Genomic DNA, 16,035 nt, shown 5'->3' with positions numbered 1-16,035 from the left:
GATATTTAGTTTCCTCCAGAACTGTGTGGCTGTGTCAAATTTCAAATACAATGATACATATTATCACATAACTCACAACAAAAATTGTGAATTATTGTGTTGTTGTAAATTAACACTTGAGAATAAAATCTTTACAAGTACCAGATGCAGCCAACAGAGAAAACAAACGCAGTCATATTTAGGTTGATCATTAGGTTTAGATTTGTCCATAAAAATACTGTGATCTGTTGCTAATAAGAGTTCACATCTGTGTTTCTGATTTTACTCTGTAATATATACAAACAAAAAGAATGCTTTCTGCTTTCCAGTTCTGTTTGTTATAATGAATGGTACTCTGACTTCATAATAAAAAACACCATGAAATTTTCAGCAATGCATTGAACATAATACATGTAAGAAAATATGGAAAAAAAATAGAAAGCTATTCTACAATAGCACTGGAATACTAATCACTTTTACAGAATAGCTTTTTACTCTGCCAAGCACTGACCACTGTAAGTGGGAATAATTTTCTGTGAATATCATGTGATAGTAAAGAAAGGAGGTGATACAGGACTCTAAGAGATGTGGAACCCATATATCTTGTTTCTTGTAAATTGACTATTTAATAATGGAAATTCTTAACTGAGAGGTGCTGCTTTATAAAACCACTTTGATTTATTGTTGTATTGCTGTAAAAAAAAGAGTAGATATGACATTGGCTGAATAGGTAGTAGACAGATTTATATCTGAAATGTCAGTTTTAGTCCATAGATTCATGATTATACTTTCTTACAGTCTAAAGAGTCCTCACAGTCCTTATGCAGTGTCTGTGTGTATTTGTTATTTCGTAGCAAAGTTTGACAGTGGAGGGTGCTGCAGACGTTGCTTCTGTGAGAAGACACTGGAAACTGATTGTCCCTCTGCAGCTCATGGAGGTCCACCATGGAGCCGGTAGCCTCCTGCAGCCCAGGGAGGACCTCATGCTGGAGCAGAGGAATGTGCCCAAAGGAAATTTTGACCTTGGGAAGAGCCTTCACTGGAGCAGGCTTCTGGCAGAACCTGTGGCACTATGGAGAGGAGCCCATGTTGGAGCAGTTCATGAGGAACTTCAGCCTGTGGGAGGGACCAACACTGAAGAAGTTAATGAACAACTGTATCCCATGGGTGAGACCCCATAATTTAGCAGAGGAAGAGTGTGAGGTGGAAGGAGTCACAGAGATAATATATTATGAACTGACCACAAGACCCCTTCCTCATCTACCTGTGCCACTCAGAAAGGAGTAGGTAGAGAATTCAGAAGTAGAGTTGAGCATAGGATGAGGGGAGGGGTGGGAGGAAGATGTTTTTAATATTTGTTTTTATTTCTCCATTATCCCACTTGAATTAATTGAAAATAAATTAAATTAATTTCCCTAAGTTGAGTCATATTTTCCTATGACAGTAACTGGTATGTGTTCTTTGTCCTTATCTTGATGCACAAGCTTTTCATTGCATTTTTTCCCCCTCTCCTGTTGAGAAGGGACAGTGATAGAGTGGCTTGGTGGGCACCTGGGGGCCAGTAAAGTCAACCCACCACAACACAATAACTGAAAAGTTTTGGTTTTATTATTAGTCCTACATTCTGCCTCTTTTTTATACTTCTTATTAAGATTTTTTATAAGAAGAAATTAATTAATAAAATGTTTACTCACAAGCTAATTCGCTCAGCTAAGGTGAAAATAGAACTATGGGTCTCAATTATTGTAAAAGAATATTGTGAATGTAAAAACAGATAGATCATAGTGCAATCTTCAGTTTGGCTAAAAAGTGAGATAATAAAGGCTAAGAAACTGAATAATATAAGTGTACTATTCTTTTTTTCTCTCTTGCATTTGTAGTTCTCATTTCTTTAACCTAATTTGTGAGAACTACAGAATGGATGTTCTTTTAAGCATCGTTTTGCTTATGGATCACAAATAACACAGAACTATGTTTTCAAGAGTTTAGAATCTACGAACTAGGTATAATTTAATAATTATTCTTAGAATTACCATTTAGGTAACAGAGATGCAAATTATGTACAAAATTGCCCAGCACTTAGAGATCTCATTTTGTCATTTTGTCCATGTTCTACATCCCCTTCCAATAATACGGAGAGGCAATAGCAGTTTTTTAAACCCAACTGATTTTCGCATCCACAGAATCTCTGGTTTTTGCCTTATACTTGTCCCTGAAAATAAAGCAGATATGTTTGGAACCAATAAAGTATTGTTTCTAAAGATTTGCAGTGGTTATATCTGTTGCCTTAGGAACTGATCTGAAAAGCAGAGGACCACAATCATGTGGAGAGCCCAAGGCAAACAATTCTGGCTCCCCTTGAAATAACATTAAAACACTGAAGGAGTTAAGGCAGCAACAGTGGACAACATATTTTAAATAAGACCTTAGGTGCAGAGCTGCTGGCTAGGAATAAATCAAGAAGTTCTCAAGGCAAGGACTATTCTGTGTTAAAGTGTTTATTCTATGTTTAAAGGATTCAGGGATCACTAAAAAAAATAATATGTCTTTAGAACTCATCAAAATTATTATGCTATAAACCAATGATAAATTCTGGTATACTAGGTATTAAAAAAACCTACAAAAAGGACATAGAAAGCTGGAATAGCATGAATTAAACCTAGCCACAGTATTCAGCACAAAACAGTTATGGGTTCTTTTTCCTAGTCCCAATACATTTCTCATGTCAAAGACTTAAATTTGCTATCTTTCTGTCTCTGTTCTGTGAGATTTTATTTCCATTACTAGCAGATTCTATACAGCCCAATAATGGTCTTAGTAACATTGTGTTGGACACCTCATAAAAAACACCACCTAAATACCTCAACTCATTTGTTTCCTCACAGTCAGAACATGAATCTGTACGTGGTACATCCCTTTTCAAACTTACTGCTTTTCCTTGGCATATCACTTAAAAACCAATCCATTTCACTTAATTTTAGCCATTCCTAAATGACAGGTATCTGTCTTGCAATGGTTGTCTGTGATCTTTCTTTCCAGAGACATCTGTCTCTCCACACTAATTATGATGAGATCCTGGATGGCTAGTTTAGATTAGATGTCTACATTTTGAAAGTTGAAGCCAGAGGGATTATCTTCCCTGTTGCTACAATAAGGGTGATATATGTAGCAGCATTACCGTAGTGATTTACCAGTGCATAAAAAAACCCCAACAACTTTGCCTACCTTTGTACCCCAGATGTAATTACACAAAAAGTTGGTATCAAATCTGACCAAGTATATTCCAGATTTCAGATGAATTTATGACTAAGGGCCATACTTGTGTCAGTCACATTCTTTCACCTTCTTGTTGTCTTTAGTTGTAAGAGATATTTCTTGCAGATATCACAGAATCATAAAAAAGTTTGGGCTGGAAGCGACATCTGCAAACCATCTGGTCCAAACTTTGTTTGAAAGCAAAGCCTTGGATTAGATGTCAAACCAATTCTGGAATATTTCCAGGAAGAAAGATTTTCCCAGTTCTCTGAGTGACCTAATCCAATGTTTGGTTGTTTTTATGATAAATAATTTCTTCCTGTGTTCAGACAGAATTTTACCTGACTTAGCTTGTGTCTATTTCCTCTTACCCTCCCACCACGTATCCTTGTCAAGAAGGAATCTCCACTTCCTCTCTAATTGTTTTTAGGTATTGGAAGAGTCCCTCTGAGAGGGTGCATTTAATCCCATCATCCCAACCATTTATAAAGAGACTGAATGCTGATAGACACAGTATCAACCTCTGAGCAACTCCACTCATAAACAGGTGATCATCTGGCATATTAACTACCAGCCTTTGAGCCTGGCAATTTAGGTTGTCTTCCATCTATTCTGTGGCCTTCTTGTCCAATCCATATCTTGACCAGCTTGTCAACAAGAACACTGGGGGAGAATATGTCAAATGCTTTCATGCAATCAAGATACACAACATCCACACCCCTGCCTTCATCCACTGAGCATCACAGAAGATTGGGGTTTGCCAAGCACAATTTACCTCTGGTAAACCTGTGTTGCTTTTCCTCATCACTTCTAACTGTTTGCTTTGTCTTTCATGTGTTGAGAAATGAGAACCTATTCCTTAATTTTCCCAATGACTGATGTAAGGCCAACTGACATGCAGTTTTCTGGATCTTCCTTTTTGCCTTTTGTATAGATGGATGTATTATTTTCTCTTTCACAATCATTCAGGACTCTCCTTGGACTCTCTGACCCTTTCAGAGATGACAGAGAATGAATTTGCAAGGATGTCAGACAACTCTCTTAGCACTCTGACATGTATCCTGTCAGGCCCCACAGGTGTATATATGTCCAATTTGTTCAGATATTCTCTTGATCATTCTTTGCTCTTTGCTTCATTATTGCCTCTTGGCAAAGAGACTTTGGAGCTGACCTTACCTATGAAGGCTGAGGCAAAGACAACATTAAGTATCTCAGCTTTTTTATTCTATTTGTGAGTAATTGTCTAGTCCCATTCAGAAATTTACTTACATATTCATTGCATGTCTGTCTACTTTCTATTCACATAGGGACAGAACACTTTTTTACATATCTCTTACCAATTTGAGCTCCAGCTGAGATTTTGACCTCCTAGTGTCTCCTTTAAATGCTCCAGCATTACTTCTATATACCTCTTTTAGAGCCTGTCCATTCCATTCTCACATGTTTATTTCTTTATACTTTGTTTCGGTGGGGCATTCAGTTGTTTTCGTTTTAGGTTTTGGGTTTGGTTTGTTTTTTTCTGGTTGATTTGAGTTCGCTTCTTTTTGTTGTTGTTTGCTTGTTTGATTTGGTTTTTAAATTCTTTTACTAGCTGTAACCAGGGTTTTTTTTATATTATGCTTGTTTCTTTTCTGGCTGAGTGGGTGGATTGATCCTTTAAGAAAGCTGTTTCTGAAAATCTCCCAGTATTCCTTAGCTCATTTGCCCTTCAAGACAGACTCCCAGGGACCACTTCCTGAACAAGTTCAAATCTGTCATTCTGAAATCCAGCTGTTTAATCCACTTGTTTTCCTTGGGGTCTTTAAGATCTTAAAACCCTGTAATCTGATGGTCAGTGCAACCAAGACTGCCATTAATGGTCATGTTCTGAAACAACTCTTTATATGTAAGTTCGGAAGAGCACCACCTGGTTGACATATTCAACAACTAAGTAAGGAAGTTGTCCTTGATATATTTCAGAGATCTCCTTGATTGCTTATGTGCTGCTGTGTCGTTTTCTGACCAAATTGCAGTATAACTGAAGTCCTTCATGGAAACCAGAGTGTGCAGACCTAAGGCTTCTTTGAATTGTTTGAGGAAGGTTTTGCCTGTCATTTCTTCCTCACTGTGTGGTTTGTAGCAGACCACTACCATAAGGGACCCCTTGATGGTGATTCCTCTGATTTCGACCTAGGGCATGCAACAAACCTGTCCAATTTTTCATAGTCAACCTCTATGTCCTTACATTGGTCTTTTACACAGCGAATGAGACTTTCTTCTCTTCTATCCTCTGTCCTTTCCAAGTAGCTTGAAGAAAATTATGGGTCTAATTTAGTCTAAGCACCTAACTTTCAGGCAGGTACTTTTAGCTGAAAAGAATCACGTTCTCTTTCCAGTTTGTAAAGTAATGGTGGTGACTCTGATCCAATTTCTGAAAAGTCTTTGAATATGTTTAGCTGCTTTCAGCTATGCAGTGCAATAGAGGAGTTAGCCTGCAGATGTATTTGGACCTTAGATACTGGTATATTTTATCAATAGGAAGCTGACAAAGTATGTTGCTGTGTTATAGTTACTTCGATTTTATCTACCTGTTCCTTAACAGATTGCTCAAGAACATGTAACAAAGAGGTACAGATAATGACTATGTCTGTGCGTCATTATATGTGGAAAGGTATCATACCTCTTCAGTGAATAGATGTCCAGTTTTACCACTGTCTCATTTATGGATTGTCTTATACAATATTCTTATTTTAGTTTAGGTTAATTAAAAAGTTTTGTTGCCAACACTCTGATTTTGGTTTTTAAGCTGAATATATGACAGTGATAGAAGCTGATAAGAGAAAACAAACAAAGCAGAAAAACCTACCTAGCCTTTTTCTTGCAAATTGAAGAGTTTGGTCTTGGAAATTACTAAGTGGCAACAAACACAATCTTTTCTATAGACTTGGTTGATTTAAAACTTTTCTTAAAACATACTCTAATACCTTTTTCTATGCTAGTGAAAAATAAAGTTATATATGTATAAAAAAAGAACAAAAATAAACCCACCATTTTTTGTAACAGCTATCATTTAAGTAGACCTTTTGACAGTACGGAAGCTTCTTTATATTTCCCGTGTTTCTTCAAATATGACTTGACTCAAGGTATTATCCTCCCGTGCTTGATAATAATTTGAAATCATGCTAATCTCTGACATAGTAGGTTTTTGATAGCTCTGTAAAACCATAGTATCATTGCTTCAGGTAAAATGACAGGTGTAATCACCTCTACAATTCATGTTTAATACCTGAGTGACAGAGAGGAACCATATCATATCCTTGATCTGAAATTCTCAACTGTGCTATATCATCCTACCCCTAGAAAATACTTGTGAAAATTGCTAAACCTAGTCCAAATTTAATAGTGCTAGGAAGGATTTCTATCAGTGTAAAAACCGATGCAATCCAAAGGCATAACTCTTAAAGCCAAATACATATTTGACAAGATTTTAACACTCATAAGACTCTTTTTAAACTTTCTTCTGCATCTCAACATCCAAGAGATATTTCTGTTACTCCCATTTCACCTCTCGAGAATATTGAGAGCAAAGGAGAAGTACAAAATATCTTCATACTCTAGTTCTTATGATCTGTTTACCTTTAGAAGACTATCTGTAAACACTAACCCTAAGGAAAGCTGTATTTTTTTTGTTGTTTGCTGGCTTTTTTTAAAAAACTCTTAGTTGTTGTGAAAAGAGAGCCATCCTTTAACAATGCTATTGAAATTAGATGCACAAACATACTTACACTATCTAAATTTTATATTTGCAATGAATGCATGAGATATTTAAGGAAGGACAAAATATTGGACGTGTCTGAAGGACACATAGACACATTTTCTGTACAAACAGAAAAAACTTCTATATAGGGACACACAGACAGTCCTGTGTTCTGACCAGATTCTAAAACTGTTAGGCATGACTTGGGTCTGCATCAGCTTGCAGACCTGTGCCTGGAAAAACTAAGCTCTCAAACCATATGAGTTTACATATCATCGGACACATTTTGGTTTCTTTTATTAGAGAATGATCAGGTCTATTAGGCACTTAGACACACCCTAATCTTTTGAAACAACTCCATACTACTACTATCTTAAGAAAGAAATGCAACAAGTATAATTTCTGTGTCTGTGCAAATGTTCTGTCACTTACTCCACAGCAGTTAAGCTTGATCTGAAATTACACAATTTCTACAATGATGATGTCGTAGGTGCCAAGGAATATGGAAATGGCATGACCAAGAGAATTACTTTAGGTAGAGAGTGGTATTATCTGTCAGAAGAACATCATTGTGTGTTCTTGGAAGAATATTCATGGTAAGTATAAGTACCTGATTGTCTTATTATTGTGTGTTATTGACACCAGGATATATAGTTCAACAGACCTTTTATGTGACCTATTTTAAGGCCCTGAGTAATCAAATGTAGCTGTAAGATTTGAGTAGTGGGCATTGATTTGAATGTAGGAAGAAAATAACAACAAAACTCCCTCCAGAAATACCCAAACAAAAGAAAAATAACCTAAGAAATATTTACTTTCATATAATTAGAACATGAAATTGTGATTGTTTTACTTTCAAACCACACAAAACATTTCCAAATAATCTTGTAAGAGAAGGTGACCAACTGAACAAGTTTTAAAAATAATTGTAGGTAAGACGGTTAAATGAAGAAGAAAATTGTTATATTCCAGTCAAGGGCTATTATAAAATTTAGCCTACTCTATTAGATTTCCCATTAAAAAGTAGTGAAGCTTGTACATATGATTAAATATATGCATATTACTTTTTGATCATTACTACTACCTGTCTATAGAATAAAGGCACTTCTTGACTACAGGTTTCAGGACAAAATGAAACCAGGATAATAAGAAAGAGAAGTATGAGTTAATATGGAAATGGAAACAATAACACATGCCTTCACTCAACTATGGGTGCATCAGGATTTATATTTAAAACAGAGATTTACTTTTTAGGAAAATACAGAGAGGTTTGTTTTTTTTTTTTTTCATGTACTCATTCCAGGTAAGACTTTAGAATTGTCTTCTTACTTTTCTGTTAAATGCATTTTTATACTCAGTTAAGTTTAGTTTACTCTTGTTTAAAGAGAATAAACCCTTGAATTTGAAAACCAGTTTAAGATGTTTGTAAGACAACCAAAATAGCAATAAGTTTTGGTTATAAGATGGAATTATGAATAATAATTTTTATGTCTTTTATACAGACTTAATGCTAAATCCCATTCATGATAATTTGTCTGATCGGGTTTGGGTTTTCTTAATTCATTCTATGGCAATGGTATTGAATCTTGTTAATAACAGTGATGATAGTTTTTCTTGGTTTTATTTTCTTCTGTCCAAAATATAAGTTTATGAAATAAATATTTGTAAGCAAAAGCATGCTATGATTATGTGCCAGACTTGGTTAGAACTCCTACCTGTATTACTATTTAATGCAAATCCACTAAGGACAGATCAATATAATAACAATTACTTTCTTTGATATGTTATTTGTCAATGGTAACAGCAGAAAGGAGCTTAATGATTCCCATTAGAGACAAATGTATTTTGCATTCCTATGCTTTGTAGACCTAAGATGGTTGATTTTACAAAGGAAGAAACATTAACTATTGACTACAAATAGCAGCAAATACAGGGTAAAACAAAGTGCTTTGATCATAAAAATAGGGGCAGAAATTAGACTTAATAGATGAAGATTCTTATTATTGTCTTCTATTTTTTCTATCTTCTTCGCCATGCAAATTGTTTTGTAAGACAGAATTTTGTAATTACCATAACAAAATACACACTGGGTCACAGAACTTGCCTTGATGGTCTGGTGAGACATTGTGTTAGTAAGAACAAAGTATATTACAGAAATATATAACAAAAAAAGTATATAACTTCTATGTTTCTTAGTGTACTGGACTTGTTGGGGAGGAAGCATGCCTATTCTACTCTAGAAAATAGATTAATCCAATAAAACAGCAGCCAAGGATGTTACATTTATAGATAACACATTAGGAAACACATCTTACATCTCTGACAATCAGCTAATATTTTTGAGACTATGTCCAGAAACAAAGAGAGTTGGTAACATTCTCTAGTTCAAAATGCACAAAAATTGAGATTATCACTGACATTTAGAAAGTTTACTGAATCAATTGAAAAGTTTTAACCCTAGTGTACTTGTTTTCTATTTCCAGATAAAGGTCAGGTTCTAAATTTTGTTAGCATTATTAAAAATAAGAAACAAACATCCTATAATAAATATTCGTTAAAATTACTTTAAATTGTTTGGCCTCCAAATATTTTTCTTTATTTCATGCAAAAAAAAATTTTATCCTTTCTTGTCTTTTCCACTTTTGTCACTGTATGAAAGGAGAAAGTAATTTATCAGAAAAACAGTAAATTAAGTATTTCATAAAAAGGATGGGAAGAAGTGAAATAGAACTTTTATATCTTTACTGAAATAAAACACTAATTTCCTTAGTTTTATGAAATGAAATATATTCTCTGTTTTTACTTTAGCAACAGATGAGATTAAAGTCATCACAGATAAGGACTATGGTATGGGATCATCTCTCTGTCATCCAGATTACTAAGAGTTCAAATAGTCAATTCCTTTGTTCTCAATAAGGATCACTTTGAAAGTTTTTCAGAGGTCTCTTTTCTGTCATCTTTACTTATGGTCCTATTCACATCAACAATATTTTCCTAGTAGTTTCCAACAATTTACTAGTTTTTCCTGTACCTTATTGTTTCTCCTTTCTTATCCTGTCGAGTGCCAAATTCTGTAGCATAGTCTTACTCCCTTATTCATGATGCCACCACTCACATGCTCTGTGGTTTACTGAAATATAGGCAAACACCTGTAATGTGCATTGATTCCATTTCTCTTACTCATGTATGTTCTATGTGCCTGGATTACTGAGTAGCTGATAAGGAGAGAGATGAATGACCTCAATATCTTCTTAGAAGATATTCTTATGTGCACATAATATTCCTCACTATCTTCAGGAGATATATTCCTTACTACAAAACAAGTAATGATGTCTTTTTAACCCTGCTGCTTGATGTTCCCAAGGGACAGATTAAAATATCTTCAGATTATATTGAAATTTAATGACCATCGCCAGACAATTCCCTGAAATATTTTTTATGGGTACTGGTCATAAACATCCCTGTAAACACTTAATCAGTGTATAAACCACTTAATTGAGAAGGAGAGGAAACATTGGACTATGGAAATCAGTAATAAACTGACAGAATATTTACCAAAAATTTTAATAAAAGTAATATTTCTACAGTATCTTATGTCTGAGCCTCTCCAATGCTTATTGTAGGCATGCAGGTGAAAAATATCCTTATTCTCCTAGTTCACGATATCCTTGTAATTCACAATATCCTTATGTTTGCCAATTTTAAAGACTAATTATTTCTGCCCAGATCAAGTATTGCATAGGATTGCTAGCTGTCTAAGTATAAACTGATTTGCTTCTCTTTTCTGCACTGAGATATGCAGAAAACTTGAGCATGTGTGGAAAAAGTACAAACTAGTCTATGGGTTTAAAATTATTTCTTATAGACACATCTTAGCCCCCTGAAAAACAAAATGCTCATCTTAAAAAGAAATGCCAGTGTATTATTGCAATTTTCTACAGGTATAACACAATATTCCATTTTGTCTAAAATTATCAAACTATAGCCAAAGCATGAAGAAAGGGAAAACAGAAGAACAGAAAAGAAGGAATTTTATTCTACTCATATACGTCTAAATGCAACGTAAATTATAAAATTATTTTGCTGTCTCCAGCCCAGAAAAAATTACTAAATGAAAGAAAACTAAGAAAAAATACCCCCAGCAGTATTTACTAGGAAAATTTAGGAGGCTTTTATGACAAATCACAAGAAGAAAAAATGAAGCCTTTAAAGAAGATTACTATGCAGTTTAAAAGGAATTAAAGAACAAAATGTTGGAAGAAACTGGTGGTTGCTACTGTAAGCAGGAATGGATGATGGAAATACTGTCAGCAGTTTAAAACTAATTTCCCTCAGACATAATTAGGAATTTAGTTATAGAAGCTAAAAACATTTTAGGTTAATGCCAAATACTATTGAGCTAAGATAAACATTGTGTAAAAAAAAAAGACGAGAGAAAACCACAAACGCTTTAAAACGTTGGGTTTGCAGGGCATCTCAGTGGCACTTTGCAAGCTCTTACTTTAGGTTCCTTATTATGGACTTATGTTTATAAACACTGAAGAAGTTGGGAAAAGTCCTCAAATGCAACCACAGTTTTAGTAAAGAAGGCAATATTTAAATAGTGTGATAAATATTATAAAATTATGATACTAAAGAGGAAAATCAGTAGACGCTTGGAGGTTTGTATTCTCAGATCTAAGAAATCTATGTAGAATACTGTTAATTCATGAATGAACCAAAAAATATTTAAAAAATTGAAAGTAATAAATTTTAAAATGTAAACACTGCTGTCAATTTTTCTACTTTGTTGATAACTCAGTGCATATTTCCTTACCATTTCTATAAGTTTACAGCTCCAGTGGGGGTGATGACTTCATTTGAGCATGACAGTGGCCTTCCTAAGCACAAAAATCAGTCAGATTCCCAGCAGCCAGTGGGGAAAAAGATGCTTTCTTTTAGCAACACAAAATAGTGGCTGCTGATCTAAAGGGTTAAATTCATGTCCACTATGGATTTCGGGCAGAAGAAGGTAGGTATTTCCACCAAAGGCAGACCACCCCTTTTGTCAGAGGAAGGTGGTCTCACCAGAGCCCAGTATTACTCAGAGAACTTAGATAAGATGTAGGATAACTTCACTACCTTGCACTCTCCAGTGTAAGGAAGAATCTTTAAGTGACTCCTGCAGAAGTTGATCCATTCCATAAAATTAATTCATTGCCACCTGGAAACAAAATCAGAATATGAATTTACCTCATGAAACGAGACATAAGGTGGAAGGACACAGCACTGCCAAACAGTGTGACCATTGTGTCTTCAGGACCATTTCTTTCATTTTGCAGATCTGTCACTAACGCAGGTGCAACAAGTGTAGACAATTGATTGCTAGCACTTATTTCTGTGCTTCTGTGCTATTTACTGGTGTAGACACAATGTGAAAAGAGAATTATTCCTTCTCACAGTAGAACCAGTAAAAGAAGCTAAGAAAAATCCAGCAGAGAATATCTCAGTTCTGAAGACCAGGATACATCCTATTGCTATTCACTATTTTCAATCAAGCAAAAAGAAAGATTTAAAGCAGAGTTCCCACATTTAGATATGGTTTTGGGGCAGGAACACCTTCCTCTGACATCTGTTTAGAAGTTAGGAAAGAAAACAAGCAACATCTCTACTGAAGGTATGTGAGGCAGAAAGGGAACTAAACACTCGGTTCAGCTATAAAACCTGTTACAATTTCTGCATATACTCAAAAGCAGAAATTGATGTGTTCTCTTTACTGTAGAGAACTTAGGAAACCCTAGGGCTAGAAATGAGTTTTGAGGATTCAGACAGCTAAATTGTGGTTGCATGGTCTTGTGTTAATTAAAGTTCTAATTTACAATGTTACCAAATGATGAATACTCTCAGAAACCTTCTTTGACAACAGTTACCTCTGTAGACCTAGAAGTCACCTTTTAAAGCTTCTTTTTGGTCTAAAAGTGTTTGTACTCAAATGATACATACTATTTTTTAAATTAGATTTTTAAAAAATAATGAAGATTAAAAAGCAGAATCATCTTAGCTTGTCTTGCTACCAGGGAACATTTTTTAATCAAGGATACAATATTTTTAGAAGCAAACTTTAGTGTCAGGTCATGACTGTAGTAGAGCTTGGCCTATAAATAAGTCAAGAAAATTGTAAATTGACTTTAAGATCTGAAATTGTGTATTATTAACCCAAAATAGTTGTATTATGGCAAAAAGAACATGGCTCAATACATCTATGTAGGTGTTACCAGTTAGGGAGTATAACCTTCAATTCAAATTGCTTCAAATTAAGGTTTTTCAATGGGACAACTTAATGCTATTCAGTAGCAGAAGCATAACTTCCTTTTCTATCTGAAAATATGAGAGATTTGAAGAAAAAATACATCCTTCTTTAATATCTTAATTTCTTTGACCAAAACTATAAATGGAGACATCAGATATCAGGAAGCGATATTCCTACTGTGATTTTACTTTTAAGAGAAAATAAGTTAGATCTTAAAATTAGTAGGATTACAAACACTAATGAAGTATCCTTGTTGAAATTTGCAGAAATAGAAAAAGGCCAGTGATATTCTCATTTGTTTTCCACGAAATTCTGTTATAGTAAGTGGATTGATATTGAATAAGACCTTGTAGAATTAAGCTCATTGATTCAGAACTAAAGGTCTAAATGACAGCATTCTTCCTGTGTGGTAGATTACTTCACATTCTTTCTACAGTTCATCAGTGGAACAAATTATTGTATTTTTAATAACAGAATTAAAATACATAAATTATATACACTTGAGGTAAAGAAATGCTGGCAAAAGAAAGTGAAATACTTCACAAGTATAAAAGAAATTATTTTACTATTTACCAAACTGTAATCTAAACACTAATGCTCAATAATAAGAATGGCAGTACAATCATTGCCCATGAGAAGGAAACAATTAGATACACTTTTTGATTATGACTATTGTAAAAAGTATTCTTATTCTAAAAAATTTTAACTCTAAGTGGCAACCATTGTGTCAGCATCTGAAAATATTCATATCTCCTTTCAAATTTGAATCCCATTTTTTTTTAGTTAAACAACTATACTCTTCTCCCTTTTTATTTTAAGCACATCATGTGGTAATTGTTTCTTCTGAATCAAAGCAGAAGTATCAACCTCCTCTCCTGATCCACTACGTTGAACAGTTTTGTAGTTAAAGCATTCATTCTTGATATGAAACAAGGAATTGCAATTGCCTTTCCAGTCAGATGGGGCTAAAATTCCCAGACATCACATCTTGTAGTGTACCTGAGCAATCCACTTGATTTGATGGGGTTTTTACTGTATGCAACTCACAGTACACAGCCTGTAGAATAAGTGTTTATACATCAGCCTCATTCAGGTGCTCTCATCCCAGATTAGACAGACATTCATATTTGCACTTCTACTGTTTCATCAAATGTGTAGTTTCTTTTTTTTGCCAATTAAAATAGCTTCAAGAGCAAGTCTACTATATTCACAAACTTTTCAATCTAGCATATCAACTTCTACCTAAAGTATTTATTTGAAAGTGAGGAAATAAGACTTTAAGTCTTCCCCAGACAGGATTTAAACCCGGTTCATCCATTTCCTAAATCATTTAATCTTCAGCAGTAAAGTAAGCACTACAGGTTTCCTTAGCTGACACCTTTCTTCATTTTTTAAGACTTGCCAACTAATTTGTCTTCTATCATTTGACATCCTCTTAAAAATGTAATGATGCATTCTCCTTCAGTAAAAAAATGCCTTGATTCCAAAACACTGTTACACTTTCAATACTGCTAATAATAGGAGACTTCGATCATAAACAAAAGCTAAACTTTATCTATTTGGGGGAGTTACTTAAGGGAAATGAGACATCTTAAATATTTAGACATTTCTTCTGATAACTTTTGAGGAATGGGGTAAAAATTTAAAAGTTTCACTTCAGGTTCCTAGATTGTTTTTAGAGCTGATACTTCAAATTTTCAGTGCTTACCATTCAGTGAAAACTCAAGATTATCATTATCTTGCAGGGTTTCTTTTGGAATCAAATCTTGTCAAATCAAATTTTAATTATGTGTCAGTTGAGAACAGTCTAGCAAGTGGTTCCTCATTAACTAATGTTTTAGTCTGTAGCAGAGCTCCACTGAAGTAAATGGGGACCCACTTAGCAGAAGAGACTGCTTTTACTGGTTAATATGCAAGTTTAGGGACTTTATATGACAATTCAAGTTCAAATGAGACCATTACCATTAAGTCATGAGACCAAAAGAATAGCTGATTTATTTACATTTAAGCCAGAAACAATGATGAAACTTAGCCTTAAGAAATTATTTTGGATAAACTGGGTAGGATTCAGACTGCAATATAATCCCTAAAAGCCAGAGACATACCACTCTGAGGGAAGAAAATTACATTAAGGACCAGCTAGCAAGATTGCACAGAAAGGTGTATATATGAAGGAGATTAAGAACCAAGATCTGGGGACTTAAGAAGACTTTCTCAAATGGAAATGTCATGGACATCTGGTGAGAGGTCATTGCAGTATTCCCAGCTGTGATTATTCATTCAGCAGTATCTTATTTTTGATATCAAACTCAAAATTACATTTTCTTCAATTGACAATAGGAATATTACATTAGAGAAAAGCAATACAAGATTGTTTTTAACATAAAGAATTAAGGAAACAACATTACCACTTCTAAATTGTTGTATCAAAAGCAGAAACATCAAAGCACATACATTATTCTGAATAGCTGACTACAGAATGATTGATGCAAAACATTTAGAAGGTTGTAATTTTCACAGTAATATAGTACTTCATTTCAGTAAGTGAAGTTCAAATTGAATTAGAAACAAGCAGCAAATGAGAAAAAAGAGGTGACCTGATCTATCCTTTAATTTAAACAGTGGCCTGTGGATATATTTTTTTTCCTGATTTCTATATGATTACTGACTTTTGTAATGATTTTTTAATACTTCCCTGTATCTGGCTGTACAGGGAAGAGAACCCCCAAATTTAAATCTCGACCACCATCCTAAGAGATATTTAAACCTCTTTGCA

This window comes from Manacus candei, unplaced genomic scaffold (genome assembly GCF_025592945.1).
Source record: "Manacus candei isolate 608988 ecotype Guabito, Panama unplaced genomic scaffold, ASM2559294v1 h1tg000011l, whole genome shotgun sequence".
NCBI classification, from domain to species: Eukaryota; Metazoa; Chordata; class Aves; order Passeriformes; family Pipridae; genus Manacus; species Manacus candei.
The sequence above is the reverse complement of the archived record's forward strand: the minus strand, read 5'-3'. Positions refer to the sequence as shown.